We start from the raw sequence: 24,323 nt of genomic DNA, 5'->3' as shown, positions 1-24,323 counted from the left end.
CTCTCTCTCTCAAATAAGTAAATAAAATCTTAAAAAAAAATAATTGTTTGTGTAATGAACTAGAACATAAAAAGGAGATGACATGCAATACATTTTACCTAAACTATACTGACATATATTTGCATCATGCCTGTCTTTTGGGGATATTACCTTTAGATATTGTTTATTGTTATTTTACAAATCTGCATTTTATGATCTAAACATCAAATTGAAAGGTGACTGAAGAGTCACCTTGGCTGTGCCACATTATATCATGGTTTCTATGAATCATCAAAAAAATTTTACTTGATCTGTTTGGTTTAGCTGCCATCCAGTGGATTTGTTACATAAAGATATGGATAAATTGATGTGTTTACTACAATTATATCCTAATTAATCCTAGGATAGCCAATTTATAATTAGAATCATGCTTATTTTATTTGCATCTTTGCTTATTTAACTAGGTGATCATTTTGCTATTGTGGTGTCATTAAGAGTGGTATCATTATGCACTCTATGCCTATTTGTTTCATTATTGGAAAATAAACCTATTACTCCAAAGGTTCATCCACTAAGTCTTAATTAGTATTTCATCTAAAGGCATCACTGTAAATTTAGGTATAAAATTCACATTTTTACTCATAAATAACTATAATTTCATGAAATCTTAATACCCCAACAGTGCCAAAGAAAAGTAGAAGAGGAACCTAGTTTTGAAGATGATTCAGGATAATTTTTCAATTGCAAGAAAAAGGATTAAGAGAGCTTTGACATTTATCTGGATTTAAAGTAACAGTAATAGATTTTGGACACATTTCAGGATTTACCATAATATTAGTTTCCATTTCCCTCCCCAACAAGTATATTGTAAGTCTATGAATTTTAATTTGTTAATCACTCCACTCAAAAAAAAAAAAGACAAATATCATCAACATATGACTTTATTCCTCATGTCTTTTTAATTTCATGAGATAGTCAAAAGCCACAAATACAAAAAAAAAAAGAATTAAAAGTTTTCTAATTATTATGACTGTCATAAAACAAAACAAAACTGATTTCTTAACAGCTAATATTTGTGTCACAAAGCTGAACAATTGAGTTAGATTTGAGTTAGATGTGTGTATTTCAAGATATTACTATACCTAGAAGAACTGCAACCTGCAGTAGGGATTTTTATGTTCATCTTTCCTTGATCAACAGTATGGGTTGGAGAGTTCTCTCTCTCTCCATCTCTCCCTCTCTATTAAATTTCCAAAACCTTGGAAACAGATGCATGAGGATCTGTGGTGGCCAAAATGGCTTCATTTTTAAAAGCTAATTTATTTTTATGCTTTGTTGTGTTTGTTTTGTTTTACTAAAAATCAAGGAATCAGAAATTAAGGTTTTGAGTATTCTTATCTTGCCAGATTATTAGGCTTTCATATTTAAATGGAGCCTAAAATTATTTTTTTTCCTTAGATGACAGCATCATTCATGCATTAGAGTAGAATGGGCAGTTAGGGGTCTACTTCTGTTCTGAGTTTAGACACCCAGTCCAATTGCCAAATAAGTTTGAGTCTCCTTTTCACCATTAGTGGAATAAAGACATTTGAAAACACAGTGGCTGTTTATTGGGGAAATCCCTGCCATATAACTCTTAAAGCATTAAAAGATAAAAGCAGAATAAGGAGAATTCCAACATAGGTCTCTCTCCTGGAACAGTAAGACAAACAAACAAACAAAGAGGGGTGGGGAAAGGCTCCTGAGTATAGATGTGACTGAGACTGTTTCATTTCTCTTTGGCTTCTCTTTCTTGGCTTTTCTTTCTTGGCTATATAACAGTAGAAATCCTCATTTGACTTCCACAAATTCATAGAAGTTACTACCATAATGCATTATGGGTTTAGGACTGGGGCTAAAATTCAGGGACTAAGCTAATAAATCTTGATCCAAATTCCCTTTCAAAATTACATGTAGAGATCACCTGTCCGGAGTTTTCATTTTGCATTATCATAATATAACTTGATTGTGCCATGGTGTCATATATAATACATATTTCCATTATTTCCCTACAATTTTCATATTTTTATGAGAATTTATTGAACTATAACAAAAATGATACACTTCCTGCAGTATCTACAAAGAATTATTTTTACTACTAAAGGAGCTAATCTAATGTTTAATAATTTTTGTTGTTACTAATAAAGACCTATTAAGAAAACTCTTAAAACTTTGGGGTTATATGTGTTTGACTATTTTATATTCCTTATATAATTGAGATCATACAGTATTTGTATTCTATTTAGCATAATGTCCACCAGGCCCACCCATGCTGTCAAAGGTGGCAGGATTTCCTTCTAAGGCTAATATTCCACTGTATGTATATACCATACTTTATTTTTTTAAATATTTATTTATTTATTTGACAGAGAGAGAGAGTGAGAGAGGGAACACAAGCAGGGGGAGTGGGGGAGAGAGAAGAAGGCTTCCCACTGAGCAGGGAGCCCAATGTGGGGCTTGATCCCAGGACTCTGGGATCATGACCTGAGCCAAAGGCAGACGCTTAACGACTGAGCCACCCAGGCGCCCCTATACCACACTTTATTTATCCATTTATCTGTTGATTTAACAAACAACATTTAAGTTGTTTGTGGGGAGGGGGAAATTGGGTGGTGATTGTCAAAGAGTCCAAAGTTTCAGTTATAGAAGATAAATAGAGATAATAAAGATCTGGAGACCTACGCCACAGCATGATGCATATAACTAACAATATTATATACTTAAAATTTTCTAAGAGGGCAGATCTTATGTTAAGTATTTCTACACATATATGCAAAAATAGTAATAATAAACAGGGTGGGAGGAAACTGGGAGGTGATGGATATGTTTATGACTTTGATCGCAGTGATGGTTTCATGGTATATACTTATCTGCAAATTCACAGAGTTGCATATATTAAATATGTACACCTTTTTATATGTTAACCAATCTTAGTAAAGTGGTTTTAAAAAATATCCTCTGGTTTATTATGCTATATTTATGCATCTCTGTGACTATTACCTTGGATAATCCCTTCCTAAACTGAATCTTGGTTTGACCATGTAATTTGTTTTGGCCCTTTGGTTAATGGGTCAGTATCAAACATGACAAAGGAACAGACCCCTGAAAAGCACTTTCCTGTACTTGATCTTGGGGTAGCCTTCTGGGTGTTGAGAGGCATATAGCCCAGTCAGTCCCACTGCCCCATTGACAGCCAGTCAGCTCTACAAAGCAATATTTTCCAAATGACCAACAATTGAATGCAGATGCATGAGAAAGCATGTCCATTGCCCGAGGAAGAACCACCTAGCTGAGTCCAGTCCAAATTGATGACCGTTAGAATTGTGAACTAAATAAATATTTGGGGCTTTTTTTTTTTCTGTTACTAAAAGTTGATGTGGTTTATTATACAGGAAAAAAAGTTAACTGATATCAAAATCGGTACCAGAAATGAGGCACTGCTGTAAAAAGAATAAAAAACATGACATTGGCTTTGGGATTGTGTGACAGGCAGTGGCAATAAGGAAATTGTTAATGCAGTCCAGAAACACAGGGAAAAATCTGTTAGTGAAGGCTGAAAATTTGAGGAAATTGTTTTTGGATGCTAGAAAAATGGCAGCTTGTGTGGGTAACAGTTGGCAAAACTGTCACTTGTAGTATTCTGGAATCTCAAAAAAGTTCCTAAAACCTTTTGGGTCTGGTTAGAAATGATGCCAAAAATATCTGTTAGGTGAACCTAACCACATAAAATAAGGTGTTATAACAGGTAGCTGAACTAAGCAGGGGACCATTTAATATGTAAGCAAAATTTAGAGGGCAGAGAGATGAACAGGACTTGCTAGGTTAGAAAATAAACTTGACTCTCAGTTCATCCTCTAGCTTATAAATGATTTTTAAAGAAAATGCAGTTTAAGGAGGAATATTCAGGCAAGGGTATGGCTGTACAAACCACAAACTTCTCTTAAAACTTCCCAACTATTTAAGTGAGTGCCTAGTAGTTTTTCAACCTCAGTACTATTGACATTTGGGACTAGATAATTCTTCATTGTGGGGAGTGTCTTGTTCATTGAAAGATGTTTAGGAATATCCTTGGCCTTTACCCACTAAATGACAGAACACCACTCTCATTCCAATTGTGACAACCAAAAAGTGTCTCCTGACATTTTAAAATGTCTCCTGAAGAGCAAAAGCCCCCTCCACTGAGAGCAGATGAGTCAGACAAAAGGGATTCTAAGGATCTTTATGACATTGTCCATAGAAGCCTGAAATGTCCAGAGTGGAAAAAGGCTGATCGCAAAAAGAACTGTTGGTGCATTTTTGCTTCAATAGAGTGGGCCTCAATTTGATATGTAGAAATTCCACAGATTTTTAAGAGAGTTTTATTAACAAAAGACCATACCAGATTAGATAAAAATGGGATGATACTGCTGAAGTTTCTAAAAGACTTTTGGACCTTTCTGTGGGTAAGTAACAGGCTTAGAAAGCAACTACATTGTAAGTACAGAGCATTTTTTTTTAACATTAAAAATAAAAATGTGTGAGTGTGTGAATCCAAGAGTCCAGAGAGAAAAGCCAAGAATAACAGAAGATAATGGAATGGGGAGTCACTCTCAGGGAACAGAACTGGGCCCTCATAAAGGAACATTCTGTGTATAAGGGCCTTGGCAACAGGTACCTGTCAAGACTTCAGAAGACTTATACAGCAGACTGTATAAGCCTTTTGTTTCCCCACCCATTACAAACCACAGAATCTTTTGTGACTCTCCCATTCCTATTTCCCCATGGGGTGGGTGTATGTATGAGGAGGTCAGATAACTTGCTTTTTATTTCATAGATTTCAGAATCAAGAATAACTACATCAAAAATCTTCATTAAATTTGATTGTAGACTTCAGGGTCTTGGATTTTGAGATTGATTCCATGATCATCCAGTGAGACTTCTGGGGGTCCTGGTAAGAAAGAAATGTCTTTTGCTTTATGAGAAAAGTGAAGCATTGGGGTCAGGGCACCATTATAACATTATAATCATGGTTCCTTTTTTACTCATGCCCTTGCATATTCATGCCTGCAATGGTCTCCTCTAACACTGAATCTTGGACTATCCGCATGGCTTCTTTTGGCCAGTGGCACAATAGCAAATCTACTTGATATGAACAGATAATTGAAAAAAACTTGCCTACTGGGGCTTGTTCTCTCTCGATGCTCTTTGACCCTCTACATCTCCACCTTGTAGAGATGGCTGTGTTGGCCTCCTGGGTGAGTAAGACATGGGACCAAGTCACTCTCATGATTTCAGCTGATGAGTCAACCCCCAGATGCAGAAGCAACTCAGAAGCAGAAATAGCAGCTAAACACAGAAGCATGAGCGAACCTAATCAAGACTGGCAGAAGAATAGCTTAGTTGAGCCCAAGTGAAATTATTAACCTACATACAAATCTTAGAGCAAAATAAGTGATTGCTGTGTTAAGCCACTAAATTGTGGGATAATATAATCATTAAATAGTTATTCCCAGAGAATCTGCTGCTAGTTGTAATTCATGTTAAAAATACTATAAGAATGTTAGATTTCCACACCACTATATCTCCTTTTTACTAATGTGTGCATAAAGCCTACCCACAGTAGCTCCTCAAAACATATTTAGTGAAGAAAAAATAATTATCAGCCTCTAATTGGTTTAGATAACGGTGTCATGTTTTGGGCTACCAAATTGTCTTCTGTGATAACTTAGAACATATTTCACCTTTAGATGGGTCCCCTATTAATTTCAAATGATTTAATCTCCCCCTTTCCTTCCTTCCAATTCTGAGACTTAGTGGTTAAAGGAAGCTTTTAGTAAAGCCTGTCAACATCCTCACAAGGTAAGATCAATGTGATACAAGCAGTTGCTATTTTCCCTTAAAAATTATTCTTAATGATGAGAATGCCCTTTATTAACAAGAATATAGAAAGAGTTCACTTGCATAAGCATACTAAAAGGGAACTAGAGAGGGCAGCTCTTCATCTTCATGTGGGAGGAAAATCCAAAATAGCAATATGCTCAGTAGGCTATGTGCATGGTCTAATCACAGGGCTGTGCATGTCACTTTATTAATTAACATATAAATGGCTGCTATTTAAAGCCCTGTCTCTGAATGAATCACTAAAAGATACATCAACTAGATATTCCGATTAATGAGACAGCATTGCATAATATTATAGAAAATGTGTATCTCTATTAGGACACTGGGAAATTGGAGGAAGTGGTGAAGAGTGTGGCAGATGTCTTCATCAGACAGAGCTGTGTGACAGCACCCAGATCCACTTTGACTGGAATAGCCTTGGGGAGTAGAAAATGAGCCAGGACAGGGCAGGGGGATACAGTTGTATATGTGTTACCTATTATGAAAGGATTTGCTTAATGCTTTTTTGTAGTTTGATGGGATTTATTTTTACAACAAGATCCTAGCCAGGGTCATTTCATTTGAAGACAGAACTGTATCTGAGAGAATGGGAAAGAAGAGATACATGGTCCCTATTATCTTACAAGATATTTGAAACTAAATAATTGCTACCTTTTATTGAAAAACAGCTTGTTAGACATTGTTCTGTTCTTTTAAATACCATAAGCCAAGTAATATATTTTCATGAAATATATAATATGTTATAGAAATATTATAAAACACATAATATATGAAACTGTATACCATGATCTCAAAATTTTGGAATAATTTAATTTTTAGCCAAGAAAAATTTATTATTATTTTTCCTGGCTAACAACAATAAATGTAATATGCAGCAACATTTTTGTACTGAAAAGTGAAGAGAAACAAAGGATGGCATGTCCCTACCTGACTAAATTTGTAATATTAACAAATTATTTTGTCCAGTTACATTATTATTATTTTTTTAAGATTTTATTTATTTGACAGAGAGAGACACAGTGAGAGAGGGAACACAAGCAGGGGGAGTGGGAGAGGGAGAAGCAGGCTTCCTGCGGAGCAAGGAGCCCGATGTGGGGCTTGATCCCAGGACCTTGGGATCGTGACCTGAGCCAAAGGCAGACGCTTAACCAACTGAGCCACCCAGACGCCCCTCCAGTTACATTATTTTTAAAGATATATTGAGTTTAAAAAAATATATAGTTTAGGAGAACCTGGGTGGCTCAGTCGGTTAAGCAGCTGACTCTTGATTTCGGCTCAGGTCATGATCTCAGGGTCCTGGGACTAAGCCCCAAGTCAGGCTCCACACTCAGCAGGAAGTAGCACTCTCTCTCTCCCTCTGCTCCTTCCCCTGCCTGCTCTCTCTCTCTCTCTCTCAAATAAATAAATAAATATTAAAAAATATATATATATTATGTAACTTTAATCACATAAATTAAATATAAGATTATATACATTGACATCTTTACAATCTTAGAGAAACAATCTTTTCTGAGCTATATATAATTTTATAAAGATCAATATTTTATTTCATAGCAATGGTTGCATCTAGATGTTTCCTATATATGTCGGTATTATGCACATTAGATTTTCTTTAATAATTCTAATTTCACGTAATATTTCCCTGTCTTCTTGAATGGGTCATTAAGCCTGATATTAAACAATACTACTTAATTAGCTTAATAAGTATTGCCTAATACAAATTTTATAATTAGAGGATAAAACTTTTTTTTTCAATAATTAAAAAGGGATACACTGAAGACTTCTTTATAATCACATCAGTTTTTGTAGGGTAATATTTTTGGAATGTATGATGTTGATATATCTCTAGTTTTAGTATACATTTTTTCATCACGGAATCTTTTTTATTTTTAATTTTTTATTGTTATGTTAATCCCCATACATTACATCATTAGTTTTAGATGTAGTGTTCCATGATTCATTGTTTGTGCATAACACCCAGTGCTCCATGCAGAATGTGCCCTCTTTAATACCCATCACCAGGCTAACCCATCCTCCCATCCACCTCCCCTCTAGAACCCTCAGTTTGTTTTTCAGAGTCCATCGTCTCTCATGGTTCGTCTACCTATCCAATTTCCCCCTGATTTTCTTCCCCTCCTGCTATCTTCTTCTTTAACACGGAATCTTTTTTAAAAAAGGAGCAGTGAGACATTCCTTTCTTACCATCCATGTTTGATTCAGATTTCAACAATGGCAAACATTTCATCATCATTTCTACTAGGAATGAACTCACTTCATTTTATTGTAACAAGTTATTTTTGAAGGTCAGTGCCTAATTTTGCATGAGACATTGAATGACACAGTTTTCATTTAAGACTGGCTTCCAATATTTATACCATTAGTACATGTAGGTTCAATTTTTAACTTGTTGATGGTGGAACTGGATTTGATTACACTTAACATTGCTGCCTACCTAGATAATCTGATTCTAGGTAGATACATTTAAAAAAATATTATATATCAAGAAGGTGCTAATTTTAAAATTTTACTGATATAAACATTTTAAATTTCACCTAAGCTAATTTTTTTGTAGTTTTTATATATTATGCCTTCTCCTGTAATATTTTCGGTCCTTGCAATAATCTTTAGTTCTACGTCTGTCAAGTAATTATTTCTTCTCCTTTATTTCTTTTTTAAATTTTATTTTATTTAAAGTAAATTAATTAACATATAGTTTATCATTTGTTTCAGAGATAGAGTTCAGTTATTCATCAGTTGCATATAACACCCAGTGCTCTTTATATCATGTGCCCTCCTTAATGCCCATCATCCATTTACCCCATCCCCCCATCCACTTCCCCTTCAGTAAACCTCAGTTTGTTTCCTATAGTTAAGAAGCTCTTATGGTTTGTCTCCCTCTATGATTTCGTCTTATTTTATTTTTCCCTCCCTTCCCCTATGATCTTCTGTTTTGTTTCTTAAATACCACATATGAGTGAAATCGTATGATAATTGTCTTTCTCTGGTTGACTTGTTTCACTTAGCATAATACCCTCTAGTTCCATCTGTGTTGTTACAAATGGTAAGATTTCAATTTTTTGATGGCTGAGTAATATTCCATTGTCTACATATACCACATTTTTTTTATCCATTCATCTGTGAATGGACATCTCAGCTTTTTCTATAGTTTGGCTACTGTGGACATTTCTGCTATAACATTGGGGTGCAGGTGCCCCTTTGGATCACTACATTTGTATCCTTTGGGTAAATATCTAGTAGTGCATTTCCTGGGTCATAGGGTAGCTCCATTTTTATTTTTTAAAAAGATTTCATTTATTTATTTGACGGAGAGATAGAGAGAGAGCACAAGCAGGCAGAGTGGCAGGGAGTGGGAAAAGCAGACCCTGGGATCATGACCTGAGCCGAAAGCAGACGCTTAACCAACTAAGCCACACAGAGGACCCTATTTTTAATTTTTTGAGGAACGCCCATACTGTTTTCCATAGTCGCTGTACTAGCTTGCATTACCACCAACAGTGTAAGAGTGTTCCCCTTTCTCCACATCCTCGCTAACATTTGTTTTTCCTGACTTGTTAATTTTAGCCATTCTGACTGGTGTGAGGTGGTATCTCATTGTAGTTTTGATCTGTATTTCCCTGGTGCCAAGTAATGTCAAGCATCTTTTCATGTGTCTGTTGGCCATTTGGATGTCTTCTTTGGAGAAATGTCTGTTCATGTCTTCTGTCCATTTCTTGATTAGATTGTTTTCTTAGGTGTCGACTTTGATAAGTTCTTTATAGATCCTGGATACTAGCCCTTTATCTGATACATCATTTGCAAATATCTTCTATTCTGCAGGTTGTCTTTTGGTTTTGTTGACTGTTTCCTTTGCTGTGCAAAAGCTTTTTATCTTGATGAAGTCCCAATAGTTCATTTTTGCCACTGTTTCCCCTGCCTTTGGAGACATTTCTAACAAGAAGTTCTTGTGGCCAAGGTCAAAGAGATTGCTGCCTGTGTTCTCCTAGAGGATTTTGTTGGATTCCTGTCTCACATTTAGGCCTTTCATACATTTTGAGTCTATTTTTGTGTATGGTATAAGGAAATGGTCCAGTTTCATTCTTCTACAAGTGGCTGTCCAATTTTCCCAACACCATTTGTTGAAGAGACTGTCTTTTTTCTGTTGGATATTCTTTCCCACTTTGTTGAAGATTAGTTGATCATAGAGTTGAGGGTCCATTTCTGCATTCTCTGTTTTGTTCCATGGATAGATGTGTCTGTTTTTGTGCCAGTACCATACTGTCTTGATGAGTACAGTTTTGTAATAGAGCTTGAAGTCCAGGATTGTGATGCCACCAGCTTTGCTTTTCTTTTTCAACATTCCTCTAACTATTTAGGGTCTTTTCTGGCTCTATACAAATTTTAGGATTATTTGTTCCAGCTCTGTGAAAGATGCTGACAGTATTTTGATAGGGATTGCTTTGAATGTGTAGATTGCTTTGGGTAGCGTGGACATTTTAATAATATTTGTTCTTCTAATCCATGAGCATGGAATGCTTTTCCATTTCTTTGTGTCTTCCTCAATTTCTTTCATAAGTGTTCTATAGTTTTCAGAGTACAGATCCTTTACCTAGAAGCTGGTTCTTTGAAAGAATTAATAAGATTGATAAACCCCTGGCCAGACTTATCAAAAAGAAAAGAGAAAGGACCCAAATAAATAAAACCATGAATGTAAGAGGAGAGATCACAGCCAACACTGGAGAAATACAATCAATTATAAGAGAATATTGTGAGCAATTATAGGCCAAAAAATTAGGCAATCTGGAAGAAAAGGATAAAGTCCTAGAAAAATATAAACTACCAAAATTGAAAGAGGAAGAAATAGAAAACCTGAACAGACCCATAATCAGCAAAGAAATTGAATCAGTAATCAAAAATTTCCAAATAAACAAGAGTCCACGGCCGGCCGACTTCCCAGTGGAATTCTACCAAACATTAAAGAAGAATGAATACCTATTCTTCTGAAACTGTTCCAAAAAATACAAATGGAAGGAAAACTTCCAAACTCATTCTATGAGGCCAGCATTACCTTTATCCCAAAACCAGACAGTGACCCCACTAAAAAGGAGAATTGCAGACCAATATCTCTGATGAACATGGATGCAAAAATTCTCACCAAGATACTAGCTAATAGGATCCAACAGTACATTAAGAGGATTATTCACCATGACCAAGTGGGATTTATTCCTTGGCTGAAGGGGTGGTTCAACATCCACAAAGCAATCAATGTAATACACCACATTAATAAAAGAAAGGACAAGAACCATAAGATCCTCTCAATAATGAAGAAAAAGCATCTGACAAAGTACAGCATCCTTTCTTGATTAAAACCCTTCACAGTGTAGGGAGAGAGGGTACATATGATACCTCAATATCATAAAAGCCATATATGGTAGACCCACAGTGAATATTATCCTCAACAGGGAAAAACTGAGAGCTTTTCCCCTAAGGCCAGAAACATGACAGGAATGTCCACTCTCACCACTGTTGTTCAACATAATGCTGGAAGTCCTAGCCTCAGCAATCAGACAACAAAAAGAAATAAAAAGTATCCACATTGGGGAAGAAGAAGTCAAACTTTCATTCTTCACAGAAGACATGATACTCTATGTAGAAACCCAAAAAACCCCACCAAAATTTGCTAGAATTGATAGAGGAATTCAGCAAATTCAAAAGATAGAACATCAATGCACAAAAGTCAGTTGTATTTCTATACACTAACAATGAAGCTGCAGAAAGAGAAATCAAGGAATCGATCCCATTTACAACTAAATCAAGGAATCAATCCTATTTACAACTGCACCAAAAACCATAAGATACCTAGGAATAAACCTAATATTAGTCTTTCTTTTAACTGTTCCTTTCAAATTTGTTTCTACTTTCTGCTTTCTCTAAGACCATGTCATATAACTTCTACACATACTCTCAGCTACCCAGCATGGAGATACAATATAAATCATTAAAACTTTTGCAAAGGTGATCTGGAAAGAAAATCATGAGAACATGCTCCTTTTAATGAGCCTAGTTATCTTACCTCTTTATTACATTGTTATCATTTGATTAGTTATATAATACTCGAACAGATTTAAAATTGGACATATTAGAGGAAATTGAACATGGAACTGAAGGCCTTTGGTGTGTATGTGTGCTGTACATGTGTACAAAGTCAAGTGACAAATCCTAGGCAGAAAAATCTAAATGTAGATTTCCTGTTGTTTTGAAAATCATGGAGCTTATTTTTTTTTATTTTTTAAAGATTTTATTTATTTATTTGAGAGAGAGAGAATGAGAGAGAGCACATGAGAGGGGGGAGGGTCAGAGGGAGAAGCAGACTCCCTGCCGAGCAGGGAGCCCGATGTAGGACTCGATTCCGGGACTCCAGGATCATGACCCGAGCCGAAGGCAGTCGCTTAACCAACTGAACCACCCAGGCACCCCAGGGAGCTTATTTTTGAGAGTCTTGTACTGAAGAGTGTCATGATTTACAGTTCGCCAGAGTCTCTAGCAATGCTATATAAATACTTCATGAAATATTCTACTGAGAGTATTAGCATTTTGAGATACAGCAGAAATTATTTATATGCCTTTTCTTTTGGTAAACAATTTGTGTCAGTAAATATGAAGACATGAAGGACTCATATGTTTTGTTTATAGTTGGGAATTCTTGCTTGGGAATTTACTATAAGCTGAGGTTTTGCCTGCTGAGATTCTATTAAGCCTTCATTGCAAATGAAGCAAGTTCTTCTTTTTTTTTTTTTTAATATCTCAAGATTCGTACCATTAGGAAATGCTGCATATTTTGCAATTTGAATTTGTTCTAAGGCATTTTTTTTTTTTTACAAATCTTCAGTATTTTAAGAAGTTAACTATTTTCTATGGACCAAAAGCACATTTTCCTTCTTCCTCAACTTCAGAAAAGAAATCAGAAAACCTACTTACATGAGGTTGGGGGAGGCTGAAAACTATCATTCCAAATAAACATAAACACCATACCCAGACTACTGAACTTTCAATATATTCAAAAATAATATCTATATATAATAGACATAGATGTCTCTAATTTCTCCATTGTCCTTAATCCTTTGAACACATCATATTTCTAAATTAACACCAATTTTAAATAATTACATTTATTCAAGACTTCAGGGAGAATAAGATGAGGAAAGATGGCCTGTTCTACTTAACATTTATCAAATATTTGCTCTAGTCCAAACAACCAGTTTAGTGCCATGGACACAAAAATGAAATACCATGTAGTGCTTGCCTTGGAGTACTTTTAAGTTAGTAGGAAAGAAGAAAAAAAAAAAGATGTGTATATCATAATGGAAAGAATTAAAAAAAATTGTTATGACACACAAAAATAAAAATAATTGTTATGAGGATAAAATAAAAATAATTGTTATGACAACATGATACTGCAGATAACAAGGAGGAATGATTATTTTAGAAAAGAGAATTAGAAATCCCTTCATGAATTAATAATGTTAATGTCCAGAAATTTCTAACATATGCCTGACTTAAAATGTTTAGGGCAAAGATAATTCTATTCATGATACCAAAGTAAACATAAATAATTTTTTTCCCTAATTCAATGTATTGTTTTAATACATATTCTTCTAGACTCTTTTCTTGATTCTAAAGAGATATGGGAATGACAAGACAACATGATTGATACATGCTTTACATGTGTTAGTGATTTAAGTTTATATTTAAATTTATCATCACTTTTATAATTGGGAATTCATACATGATGTTTTGAAAGAGCTAAATACAAATTTTTTCCTGTGCCATAATTTTTACTTATCAGTTTAATTTCCTCTGTGTCCAGGTAATACTTGGAAGCATTATATGTGCAGTTACTGAAAGTGAAAAGTATGTCTTTAAGTCTAAATATCTGAAGGTACTTTAAAAAAGTCCACTTCTCCATCCCTTCCTCTAGATCAGCTCAAAGATGATCATTTAATAGAGTCCCATATATGTAGGTACCTCTGATCCCTCAGTGTGACTACTGGTTCTCAAGAAAGATCTGAAACCTGAGAGAGTCTGGTTGGTTTGAGGTTTTGTTTATTTGTTTGTTTTGTTTTAACTGACATGTCCAGCAGCCATTATGTAGAGAGAATTTTTGTGCTTGTTACATCCTGCCAGTCTATGGACAAGAAAAATCACATTCTTATTCTTTCTTAATAACAAACAACCAAACTTGAAACTAAAATCAAACAAAAAGACAACCCCCCCAAAAAAACAACCCAAACCCCTCTTATTTCCAATTCTGTTATTGTTGTTTGATTTTGCATAGATTAACTTTCTTGGATTAATAGGTCATAGAGTGAAAGAGTTTATAAACTTAAACACTATACTTATGGTCCTTAGAAAAAAAATCGAATCTTGATATCTTTATTAGGGAGAGTAGCAGATAAAGATCTCTCATAAGTAAGGTCTCTGTGGAATATGACTCATCTCTTTTTTATGAAGGAACTAAAGACAGAATATTTGAAATTCCAAACTGCTTTGATGGTCGAATCAGTGATGTGGAAATCTTTGCACATAAGAACATTGTGAGAATCATGATATTGAAAACTACTATTGATCCACTTGTGTGGGAGTCTTGAGCAACGTACCTATAATTTTTCAGTGTCTATTGTAAGAATTATAAATTCTATATGACCTACAATCTCAAGGCAACTTGACACACCATCCATGTTTGTGCTTAGAATTTACTTATTTATGTGCTTATTTATGATTTGGTCTACAAGAGAAGTGTTTGAAAGACAGCATTCCAGTGGTGGGAAGGTCAAGTATTCCACTGGGAAGAATAAAGGAATGTGGGATAAAGATAAGTAATTGCCATGCTTGGGTGATATATTTAGCAGCTTTGTTACAAATTCTATTTTGCTCCTACAACACACACACACACACACACATACACACAAACACACAAAACTTCTAAACCTCTGGATATTTACATTTTTCTTGTAAGATCATAAAGGCAATAAACATGCTTCCTGTAGTTTCTAGACTTGGTGCTAAAAGCTGTGATTTAGGAAACAATCAACCTTTAAGTAGGGAAAATTAGAACATAAAATAACTTGTTGTCACATAAATTATTTTTATGATATACTACTGTAGCTATGTTATGCATAGGCATGTTCTCATTTAAAACTGGGTTGCATGAATATTGTTTATGCCTTGACAATATGCATGGTTTTTTTTGCTATAAAAAGATCCTAAATCCTTTTTGCATATTCCATAAGCACGTCCTACAGAGCTCTTAGTAATAAAGCACTGGCTTAAAGGTTAGAAGAGTTACCATAAATTTGTGACTGTGCCCTACTCTGCTCCTCTGCTTTCATGGCCTCTAGGCACTTAATTTTTTTAGGACAAATAATGTGGAATGGCAAACGATGATCTATTCTAGGCTAATTCAGGGACACAATACTGAAATACTGACACATGTTTAATGTTATTGTTATTGAATAATGGTATAGCTCAGTTTATTAACATAACATTTCTAGTAATTTTTTCCTACCATGGTATATTTTGGTACTTCTCCCATGTGACAGAATTTGTAAGAATATCTCCAACTAAAATTCCAGGGGCAATGGTTCATGTTTCTTTCATGGGAAGCTACCAGATCAAAAACATTATAGTTAAGCCAGGCCCTACTTATACCTTTTAATAAAAAGCTCATTAAAAAAAAAAAAAATGTCTTACTGACAATGCTTTTAGGTGTGGTGTATTGTAGGATGTTTAAATTGGGGTTGGACTATTTACAGAATGTCTCTACGTTAGGTAAGAATTATGAAATAAGATGGTGTGAGGTATTGATATCCTGAGATTATCAAACAGTTTAGGGATAAAAGTAGAGGTGCCCTGTTGATAACAAACTTTCTATATTCTCCAGTTGGCCAAGTTTCACATATGGCTTAAATTATTCTCTGCCATTTTCTCTCTCTCCTGAATATGTAAATTGAATGCGTGGATGCAAAGTCTTAAAAATTATACAAACTTCCCACTTACAATAAACTTTTTCTGCATCAAAATTTTTCAGGCATAGTCACAAAATTGGCCCTGTGAAACTTGAGAGATGTCTGAGTCAAAAAGTTTTGCTTTTTTACCAGTCTTTCTCCTTCCTCTTGGGGTAAATATACTGCATTGCCAAGAAAAAAAACTGCCTTTATCCTTCCAAGTTCACCACTCTCTCCGCTGCTATGTAACACCCCTCCACGATAGCTCACGTGGCTCTGGTACTTTTCAGCTTATGAAGTGACTATAGCACTCCATTTGATGTACACAACTACCCTTGCGGTGAGCTAAAAAGTTAGCATCTATGCTGTATGCAGATGGGGAGGCTGAAGTTCAGATGGCTTAGTGAGTGATAGAACTGGAACTAGAATCCATATGTAGTAACTAATTTTGATGCTCTTCAGATTGTTGCCATGCAGCCCATCACACCCATCCTGCACTCATGCTAACCCTAGAAGTGTAGAACTGGAATGGTTGCTTATCCCAGGGTTGCTTAACTAGTCTCAGTACATCTGCTTAAATACCTGCCCCCTTTAGGAAAATTAGAAAAATGTGCTCTCAGATGGACCCTGCTGGTGCATTACTAGTCTACCAAAAAGGGGTGTGTGTGTGTGTGTGTGTGTGTGTGCGCGCGCGCGCATATTTTTTTATAAAAAAAAAAAAAAATGCGGCTTCTGCTCTGGTGGGTAGGGACCCAGCCTGCTCATGACATAACCAGAGCAAGTAAGAGAGCACAAGATCTCTGAGTGAGCTTCAAAAACAAGGGGCTTTCCTTCTCACGGCCTGTGCCGCTTTTCAGCCTGCTCATCTCCACTCCAGTCAGCACTCCCTTGTACCTCACCACATTTAACACCTTACCAAGACAAAAATAAACTTGCTCTCAATTTCTGTATTACCGAACTTTGTCAGTGGTTGTGTCAGGTATATTGCTCCCTCTCATATTTGCTTTTTCATTTTCAAAAAGCTAAGACATTTTTGAAAATATAAATGAAAATATGTATGAGCAAAACAAATTTTTGAAGATGAAAAAATATGATTTTACCATAATTAGATTCCCATCAGTAGAACTTGAGGATCAAAGGATTAGGCACAAGTCCAGGATATGGGCATTCCTTGTAGTTCAGTCATTCAATTTTTTTTTTTTTTTTGAATTATACCCCTTCAATCTCCAACTTCCTTTTTCTGTGTTCATCTTTTATGTTTTTGAAAGATTTAGTGTAATTCTGTGGATTTGGAAAACAACATAATTGATGGGTTATTTGTATAAACAAATCCACATTAATGCAAAGTTAGAAATATGTTACAAATGAGTCTGATTTCTCAATTTGGCTTTCTCAAATGTGACTGATAATTGGTCTTAAGAAACAACTCACTATTTCCTCTTTCAAGAGACTTATGACAGTTGAGCAGCAATCAGGAATGAATAAACCCAAGGGCGGAGAACAATCTCGCACACCCCAACAGAAAATAATTGCAACATTCATTTCTAAAATCTGTAGCAAAGCTTTGAACAGATTCTCTTAAACTCTATTACAGCATGTACCACAATATGGGTTCCATAAAGATGAAATATAACAACTCACTTTTGCTAAATTAAATGTAGACTTTAAGTTTTTGAATCAAACAACTGCCTTGATTATAAAGTCAATATAAAACTAAAAACAAACATTCAAGAATGTATCAAATATGTCCATGTATCATGCAACAGCTGTACTTCAGTGAAATAAAAATGCATCGGAATTAATATTTTTAAAATCATTTTGAGAGGCAAGTTAACTTTCTAGTTTTGAATACTATACAATTTTCCTATCTGACATCAACTCTCCTTCTTTGTGCCCCATAAATGATTCCCCCAAAATTTTTAAAAACAAACAGGAAAAGGTAAAGCAGTATTTATTTAGAAAATTATCCAATAGCTATTGATATTTCACATCAGATATTAAAACAGAAAAATAAAAGCGTCAGCTTTCTAAGGTTTTTGTAATATTTTATTTCAGTATCACCAACACTATTGTTGGGAGTATAGTAAAAAGTATTTATTGTTGGTGCTCAGTCTTTTTTAGAATCCTGAGTTTTGTGGCTTAGTATATAAAAGGTCTTAACAGTGGGCAGTATCCTTTTTTAATTTTTTTTATTTGGCAGTCTACAAAGAGGATGTCAAAATTAGGCAAGATAGAAATTAAATTGACTCACTAGAAGCCAATAGGGATGCTGTTAATTAGAACATTGACTTTGATTTAAAAATATATATGTCTTATATGCAATATACCATATAACACCATATAATTATATATAATATATAATTAATATATAATATTAAAATTATATATTAATAAATTAATAATATATCGATATTAATATAACTATATTGATATGTTATCAATACATGAATTTTATAAAGTATGTTATATAACATATAATAATTATATATAATATATAATATTATATAAAATATATATCTTTAATCATTGTTTTTGTCAAGCAGGTTAACTATAACAAGCAACATCATAAATTAAGGGGCCAAACAATAAAATTTTATTTTGTTTCCTGCTTACATAATGATCCATTCACAGATATTCTTGGTTGAGTAGCTCCCTTTAAATTGCCATTTTATGTCTTAGGGTCCATCTATTTAAATTCTACCCATCTTTAAGTTTGGGAAGTTCTTAATTTAACAGTCAAACAACCTAAGGCCTTAAGAGTAGGAGGACTGAGAATTGAGACTTTAACCAATAAATGTGTTTCCTTGTAAGAAATATGGGGAAAGACAGAAAGCACATCTCTAGGTTTACACTTTTGAGGGTTGTACCATGGAAATATGGGTGCCATTTGATTTGGACCATTCTATCTCCGTAACTCCTCTTGTCCTATTCCCAAGAGCCCTTCTATGTCCTACCAACCTTTCCCAGGAACCTCCCCTCCTTACCCCAAGAGAAAGAATCTTCTGCCCTTTGTCCCTCCTTTCATCTTGAAAATATTGATGCATCAGGCTGTTTTTCTCCTTAACTAAGAGCAAATGAAATTCCACTTAAAACATATTAATAATCTTCAAGAGTAAGACCAGTGGAGTTACATATAATGTAAACAAACTCATTTTATTAACATGTGTTATACTTGCTTCTTGTGAAAATGAACTCTGGCATCACTATACTGAGAATGAGAGGATATCTTGATGAGAAGATTCTCATTACACAGGATCACCACAGTAGTTGCAAATGCTTTTTAATAATTGCAATGGATGACCCCATTTCCCAACTACAAATCTTACCTTGTCTCTCTGCATTTCTGTCTTAATAGAAAGAGGATATCAATCTCCACTCATTTTGCTACACTAGAAAAACCTGGAAATTGAAATCTCTATAAAATTGTTCAATTGAGTGCTGGGACAGATAAAATGTGTAGAGGACAGATGCTGGAACTTTGATAATGGCTTGATATTCTACTAGAAAAATGCCTAATGTATTTCTTTAAAAAAAAAAAAAAGACTTTGGGGTGCCTGGGTGGTGCAGTCGGTTAACCATCCAATTCTTGGTTTGGGCTCAGGTAGTGATCTCAGGGTTGTGAGATGGAGCCTCCCAACGGGCTATACACTGAGTGTGGACTCTGCTAAAGTTTCTCTCTCTCCCTCTTCCTCTGTCCCTCTCCCCATGCACTCCCTCTCTCTCTCACGTAAATAAATAAATCTTTAAAAAAATAAATAAAAAATAAAAAGACTTTACTTTTCAAGAGCAGTTTTAGGCTTACAATAAAGTTGAGAGGAGGGTACAGAAATATCTCATATACCCCCTGCTCCCACACATGAATAGTCTTCCCCATTGTCAACATCATCAGCACAATGGTACATTGTTTACCTATACTGACACATCATAATCACCCAAAGTCCATAGTTTACTTAAGGGTTCACTCTTGGTGTTGTACATTCAATGGGTTTGGACAAATGCATAATAACCTATATCCATTTTTATACCTCCAGAGAATTTTCACTGCCCTAAAATACTCTGTGCAATGCCTATTCATCTCCCACTGACTCCCCACACTTGGCAATCACTGAACTTTTTGTTTCCATAGTTTTGCCTTTCCAGAATGTCATATATTTGGAATCATACAGTATGTGACCTTCTCAGATTGGTTTCTTTCACTTAGTAATTTGTATTTGTTTCCTACATGTCTTCCTGGCTTGATGGCTCATTTCTTTTGACTGCTGGATAATACTCCATTGTTTAGGTGTACCACAGTTTGTCTACCAATTCTACTGCCGGACATCTTGGTTGCTTCCAAGTTTTGGCAGTATGAATAAATAAAAATACTATAAACATCTATGTACACATTTTTAAATGGGCATTAAATTTCAACTCCTTTGGATACATACCAAGGAGTGTGATGGTTAGGTTGTAGGTTCGAGTAGGTTTAGTTTTATAGGAAACCACCAAACTGTTTTCCAAAGTGCACCAGTTGACATATCCACCAAAAATGTATGATAGTTCCTCATTCTCCATGTCCTCATCAGCAATTGGCATTGTTAGTATTCTGGATTTTGGCTATTTTAATAAGTTTATATCTCATTGCTTTAATTTTCATTTTCTTGACATAATATGTGGAGCATCTTTTCGTATACTTATTTGCCCTTGTCTATCTTTGATGATGTGTCTGTAAAGGTTTTTGACCCATTATGTAGGAAAAACTTCTTCTGTGTTTTTCCTGTACTACTCACACAGAACACTTCACTTCTGACATTTCTGGTCACCAAATGTATGACTTTTTTCCTCCCACTAGGCAATTCTCTACAACACCAGCTGGGTGTCCTGTAATTCAATTGAATTCTGACACTATCTGTCTGGAGTAGCATCAGATCCCACAAGTTGGAGGCTCAGTCTCAAAGACTATCCCTAATCCCAATTTCAGATGATAGTCACAAACCCTGGGTCCTCACCTGTATTTCTGATGGACTGGCTATAAATTGGGACTCTAGTGTCCCCTTTCTTGGGTTAATCAATTTGTTAGAATGGCTCACAGAACTCAGGGAAAACTCTACTTACATTTGTTGGTTTATTATGTAATAAAGGATATGATAAAGGACACAGAGGAACATCCAGACAGAAGAGATACAAGTTCATGTGAATATCTGTAAAATAACTTGTTGGGATTTTGATTGAGATTGCACTGAATCTATAAATTAAGTTGGGAAGAACTGATGTCTTGACAATATTGAATCTCCTTATCCATGAACATGGAATATCTCCGCATTTATTTAGTTCTTATTTGATTTCATTCAACAGAGTTTTGTAGTTTTCCTCCTACCAATGTATGTTTTTAAAACAAATTTCTTGATTGTCAAATAATACATTTTATTATGCTAATACAAATAAAAGCATGACTTTTGAATTGTTCATTTACATGCCATTTTTATTAAAAAAGCTTGTAATTTAAACTTCTAGGGTGGCATTTAAAAGATAATTCAGAAGTAGTTATAGTCCTTTTAATCAGTCTCACCTGCTTGCCCCAAAATATCAAATAAATGTTAAGAGAAACATGGTGGTAGTAGTAGAGGTAGTAGAATAATCTTTAGATTATTTGAAAGTTACAAATGCAGTACTTTTTATGTAATGGTGGAACATTTCAAAATGGCTGTCAGTATAAGACCTTTAAGCAACTCAGACACTAAAACAATTATCAAAAACCAACATTTCTAGAGTGACATTCTTTCAAATATAAGATGATATTCAGTTTGATGGTCAATATGTATTTCTCACATAATACACAAACTAGGTATTTATAATACTGTTGTTGCTCTTTATCAAAACATTTTCACAAAGAGTTATACATTTTCACAAAGAGTGTCACAAAGTGAAATGCAGATTAAACCCACATGACTCATATTAATAATCATAAAACATCCCCTTATGCAATTCTTGATGAATAATCTTCATAAACTTTAAACTGCTGGGGCGCCTGGGTGGCTCAGTCGTTAAGCGTCTGCCTTCAACTCAGGTCATGATCCCAGGGTCCTGGGATCGAGCCCCACATTGGGCTCCCTGCCCGGCGGGAGGCCTGCTTCTCCCTCTCCCACTCCCCCTGCTTGTGTTTCCTCTCTCACTGTGTCTCTCTCTGTCAAATAAATAAATAAAATCTTTAAAAAATAAAAATAAAAAAATAAACTTTAAATTGTTGCATGACAAGATTTGGATACTTTTATTTATCTTGGCCTGAAAATTTTAAGTTTCTGTTACCAAATGGTTTAATTACTTTAAATGTGATTGGCAGTTTCCATTGCTATTATAGTTTATTTACATGATTTTTATATGATGGAATGAAAGAGACTCTTGAAAAAATTAAATTGTTATTTTAAGTGACTTTTAAAAAATTAATAACTCTTTATGTCTGCACAATGTTCTTCTCTTCCCTACCAACAAATTGATCAGAATGACTAACTTAATTGAGGCCATCTTACTATACAAGAGATTTTTATTCATAATTCTATTGTTGCTATTTAAGAAACTTAATATGTAGAAATACCTGTTTAATGTATGTAGACATTTTTAGAAATAAAATGATACACAGAATGATGATACTAATGTTTTTATTTAATTGTTTCATTAATTTGTTTTGCTCATTTCATAGTAATTTGTTCTAATATGGACAGAACAATGGAAGCACCAAAAGGGTAAGTGACTGACCCTTATCAGATAACTTTCATAAGATCAAGACTAGTGCACACATTCTTTTTTTTTTTAAGGTTTTATTTATTTGAGAGAGAGCATGCTTGAGAGCACAAACGGAGGGAGGGGCAGGGCGGAAGAACAAGAGAAAAGCAGATTCCCTGCTGAGTGTGGAGCCTGACTCCTGGCTCAATGACACACCCTGAAATCATGACCTGAGCCAAAATCAAGAGTCGGACACTTAACCAACTAAGCCCCCCAGGCGACCCACACACATTACTCTTCTTCTTTTTATTTTATTTTATTTTTTTTAAAGATTTTATTTACTTATCTGAGAGAGAGAGAATGAGAGAGAGCACATGAGAGGGGTTAGGGTCAGAGGGAGAAGCAGACTCCCTGCCGAGCAGGGAGCCCCATGTGGGACTCGATCCAGGGACTCCAGGATCATGGCCTGAGCCGAAGGCAGTAGCTTAACTAACTGAGCCACCCATGCACCCCACACATTACTCTTCTAATTTTAGTTTGCACTATAGGCTTTCACCAACTTCATAGGATGATAGATCATTTTGTTTTAATTGCCATGTTCACACTTTGAATTATCTGGAAAAATTTTATTTTTTTAATTATTTTTTCCAGAATTTTATTTATTTTTTAAATTCCAGTTAGTTAATATACAGTGTAATATTAGTTTCTGGTGTACAAAATAAGGACTCAACACTTCCATACAACACCTGGTGCTCATCACAACTGCACGCCTTAATCCCCTCACTTACTTAACCCATCCCCTTACCTACCTCCCTGCTGGTAACCATCAGTTTGTTCTCTATATTTAAGAGTCTATTTCTTGGTTTGCCTCTCTCTCTTTTTTCCCTTTACTCATTTGTTTTGTTTCTTAAATTCCACATGTAAGTGAAATCATGTGGTATTTGCCTTTCTCTGATTGACTTATTTCACTTAGCATAATATACTCTAGCTCCATCCATGTTGCTGCAAATAGCAAGATTTCATTCTTTTTTTATACGTATTTTTATTTCATTTTTATACATATTTTCATACATTTTTTTGCATCAATCGACCTTTAATGTCCAAAAGAGGCATGGATGCAGAGCTTAGGTGATGGTATATATATACACATATGTATATATAGTCTTTGACAAAGCAAGAAAGAATATCCAATAGGAAAAAGACTCTTTTCAACAAATGGTGTTGGGAAAACTGGACAGCCACATGCAAAAGAATGAAACTGGACCACTTTCTTACACATACGTAAAAATAAATTCAAAATGGATAAAAGACCTGAATGTGAGACTTGAAACCATAAAAATCCTAGAGGAGGCAGTGACCTCTTTGACATCAGGCATAGCACCTTCTATTTAGATAGGTTTGTTTTATTTTTTTAATCCTGTCTTACTTTGGGTTACACATCTAAAATGCTTCAGATATATTATAAATTAGTATGTCCTAAAATTTCATTCTATATAATTAAAGGCCTAGGTTTATAAATAAGGTCAAGTTTAGGCCACACAGGTGTCTTTTGAATCTGTTGCCTCCTTCAATATGAGAACTAACTTTCCAACTTGAAACCATCAATATCTTTCACACAAATTATCACAATGACTTTCTCACTGGTCTCCTTGCCTTCATCATTCTAATGAAAACAATCTGAAATATCATTTTAAAATGTCTGTCTGATTATCTAATTATGTCATT

At 34.8% G+C, this 24,323-nt stretch overlaps 1 long non-coding RNA gene across 1 annotated transcript in view; it reads right to left on the bottom strand.

Annotated features, from left to right (window-relative positions):
- Window positions 1-4,738: 4,738 nt before the first annotated feature.
- Window positions 4,739-24,323, bottom strand: part of LOC123860799 (uncharacterized) — a 408,437-nt gene continuing 388,852 nt past the window's right edge. Inside the window, exon 9 of the long non-coding RNA XR_006794868.3 lies at window positions 4,739-4,945. This is a non-coding gene — a long non-coding RNA (uncharacterized LOC123860799). The remainder of the gene's footprint in view (window positions 4,946-24,323) is intronic.

Source organism: Mirounga angustirostris, unplaced genomic scaffold (genome assembly GCF_029215605.1).
Source record: "Mirounga angustirostris isolate CCGP_5_RB_7025 unplaced genomic scaffold, mMirAng1.0.hap1 SCAF_7, whole genome shotgun sequence".
Lineage (NCBI taxonomy): Eukaryota > Metazoa > Chordata > Mammalia > Carnivora > Phocidae > Mirounga > Mirounga angustirostris.
Note: the sequence above shows the minus strand (reverse complement) of the source record. Positions and strands in the feature narration are given on the sequence as shown.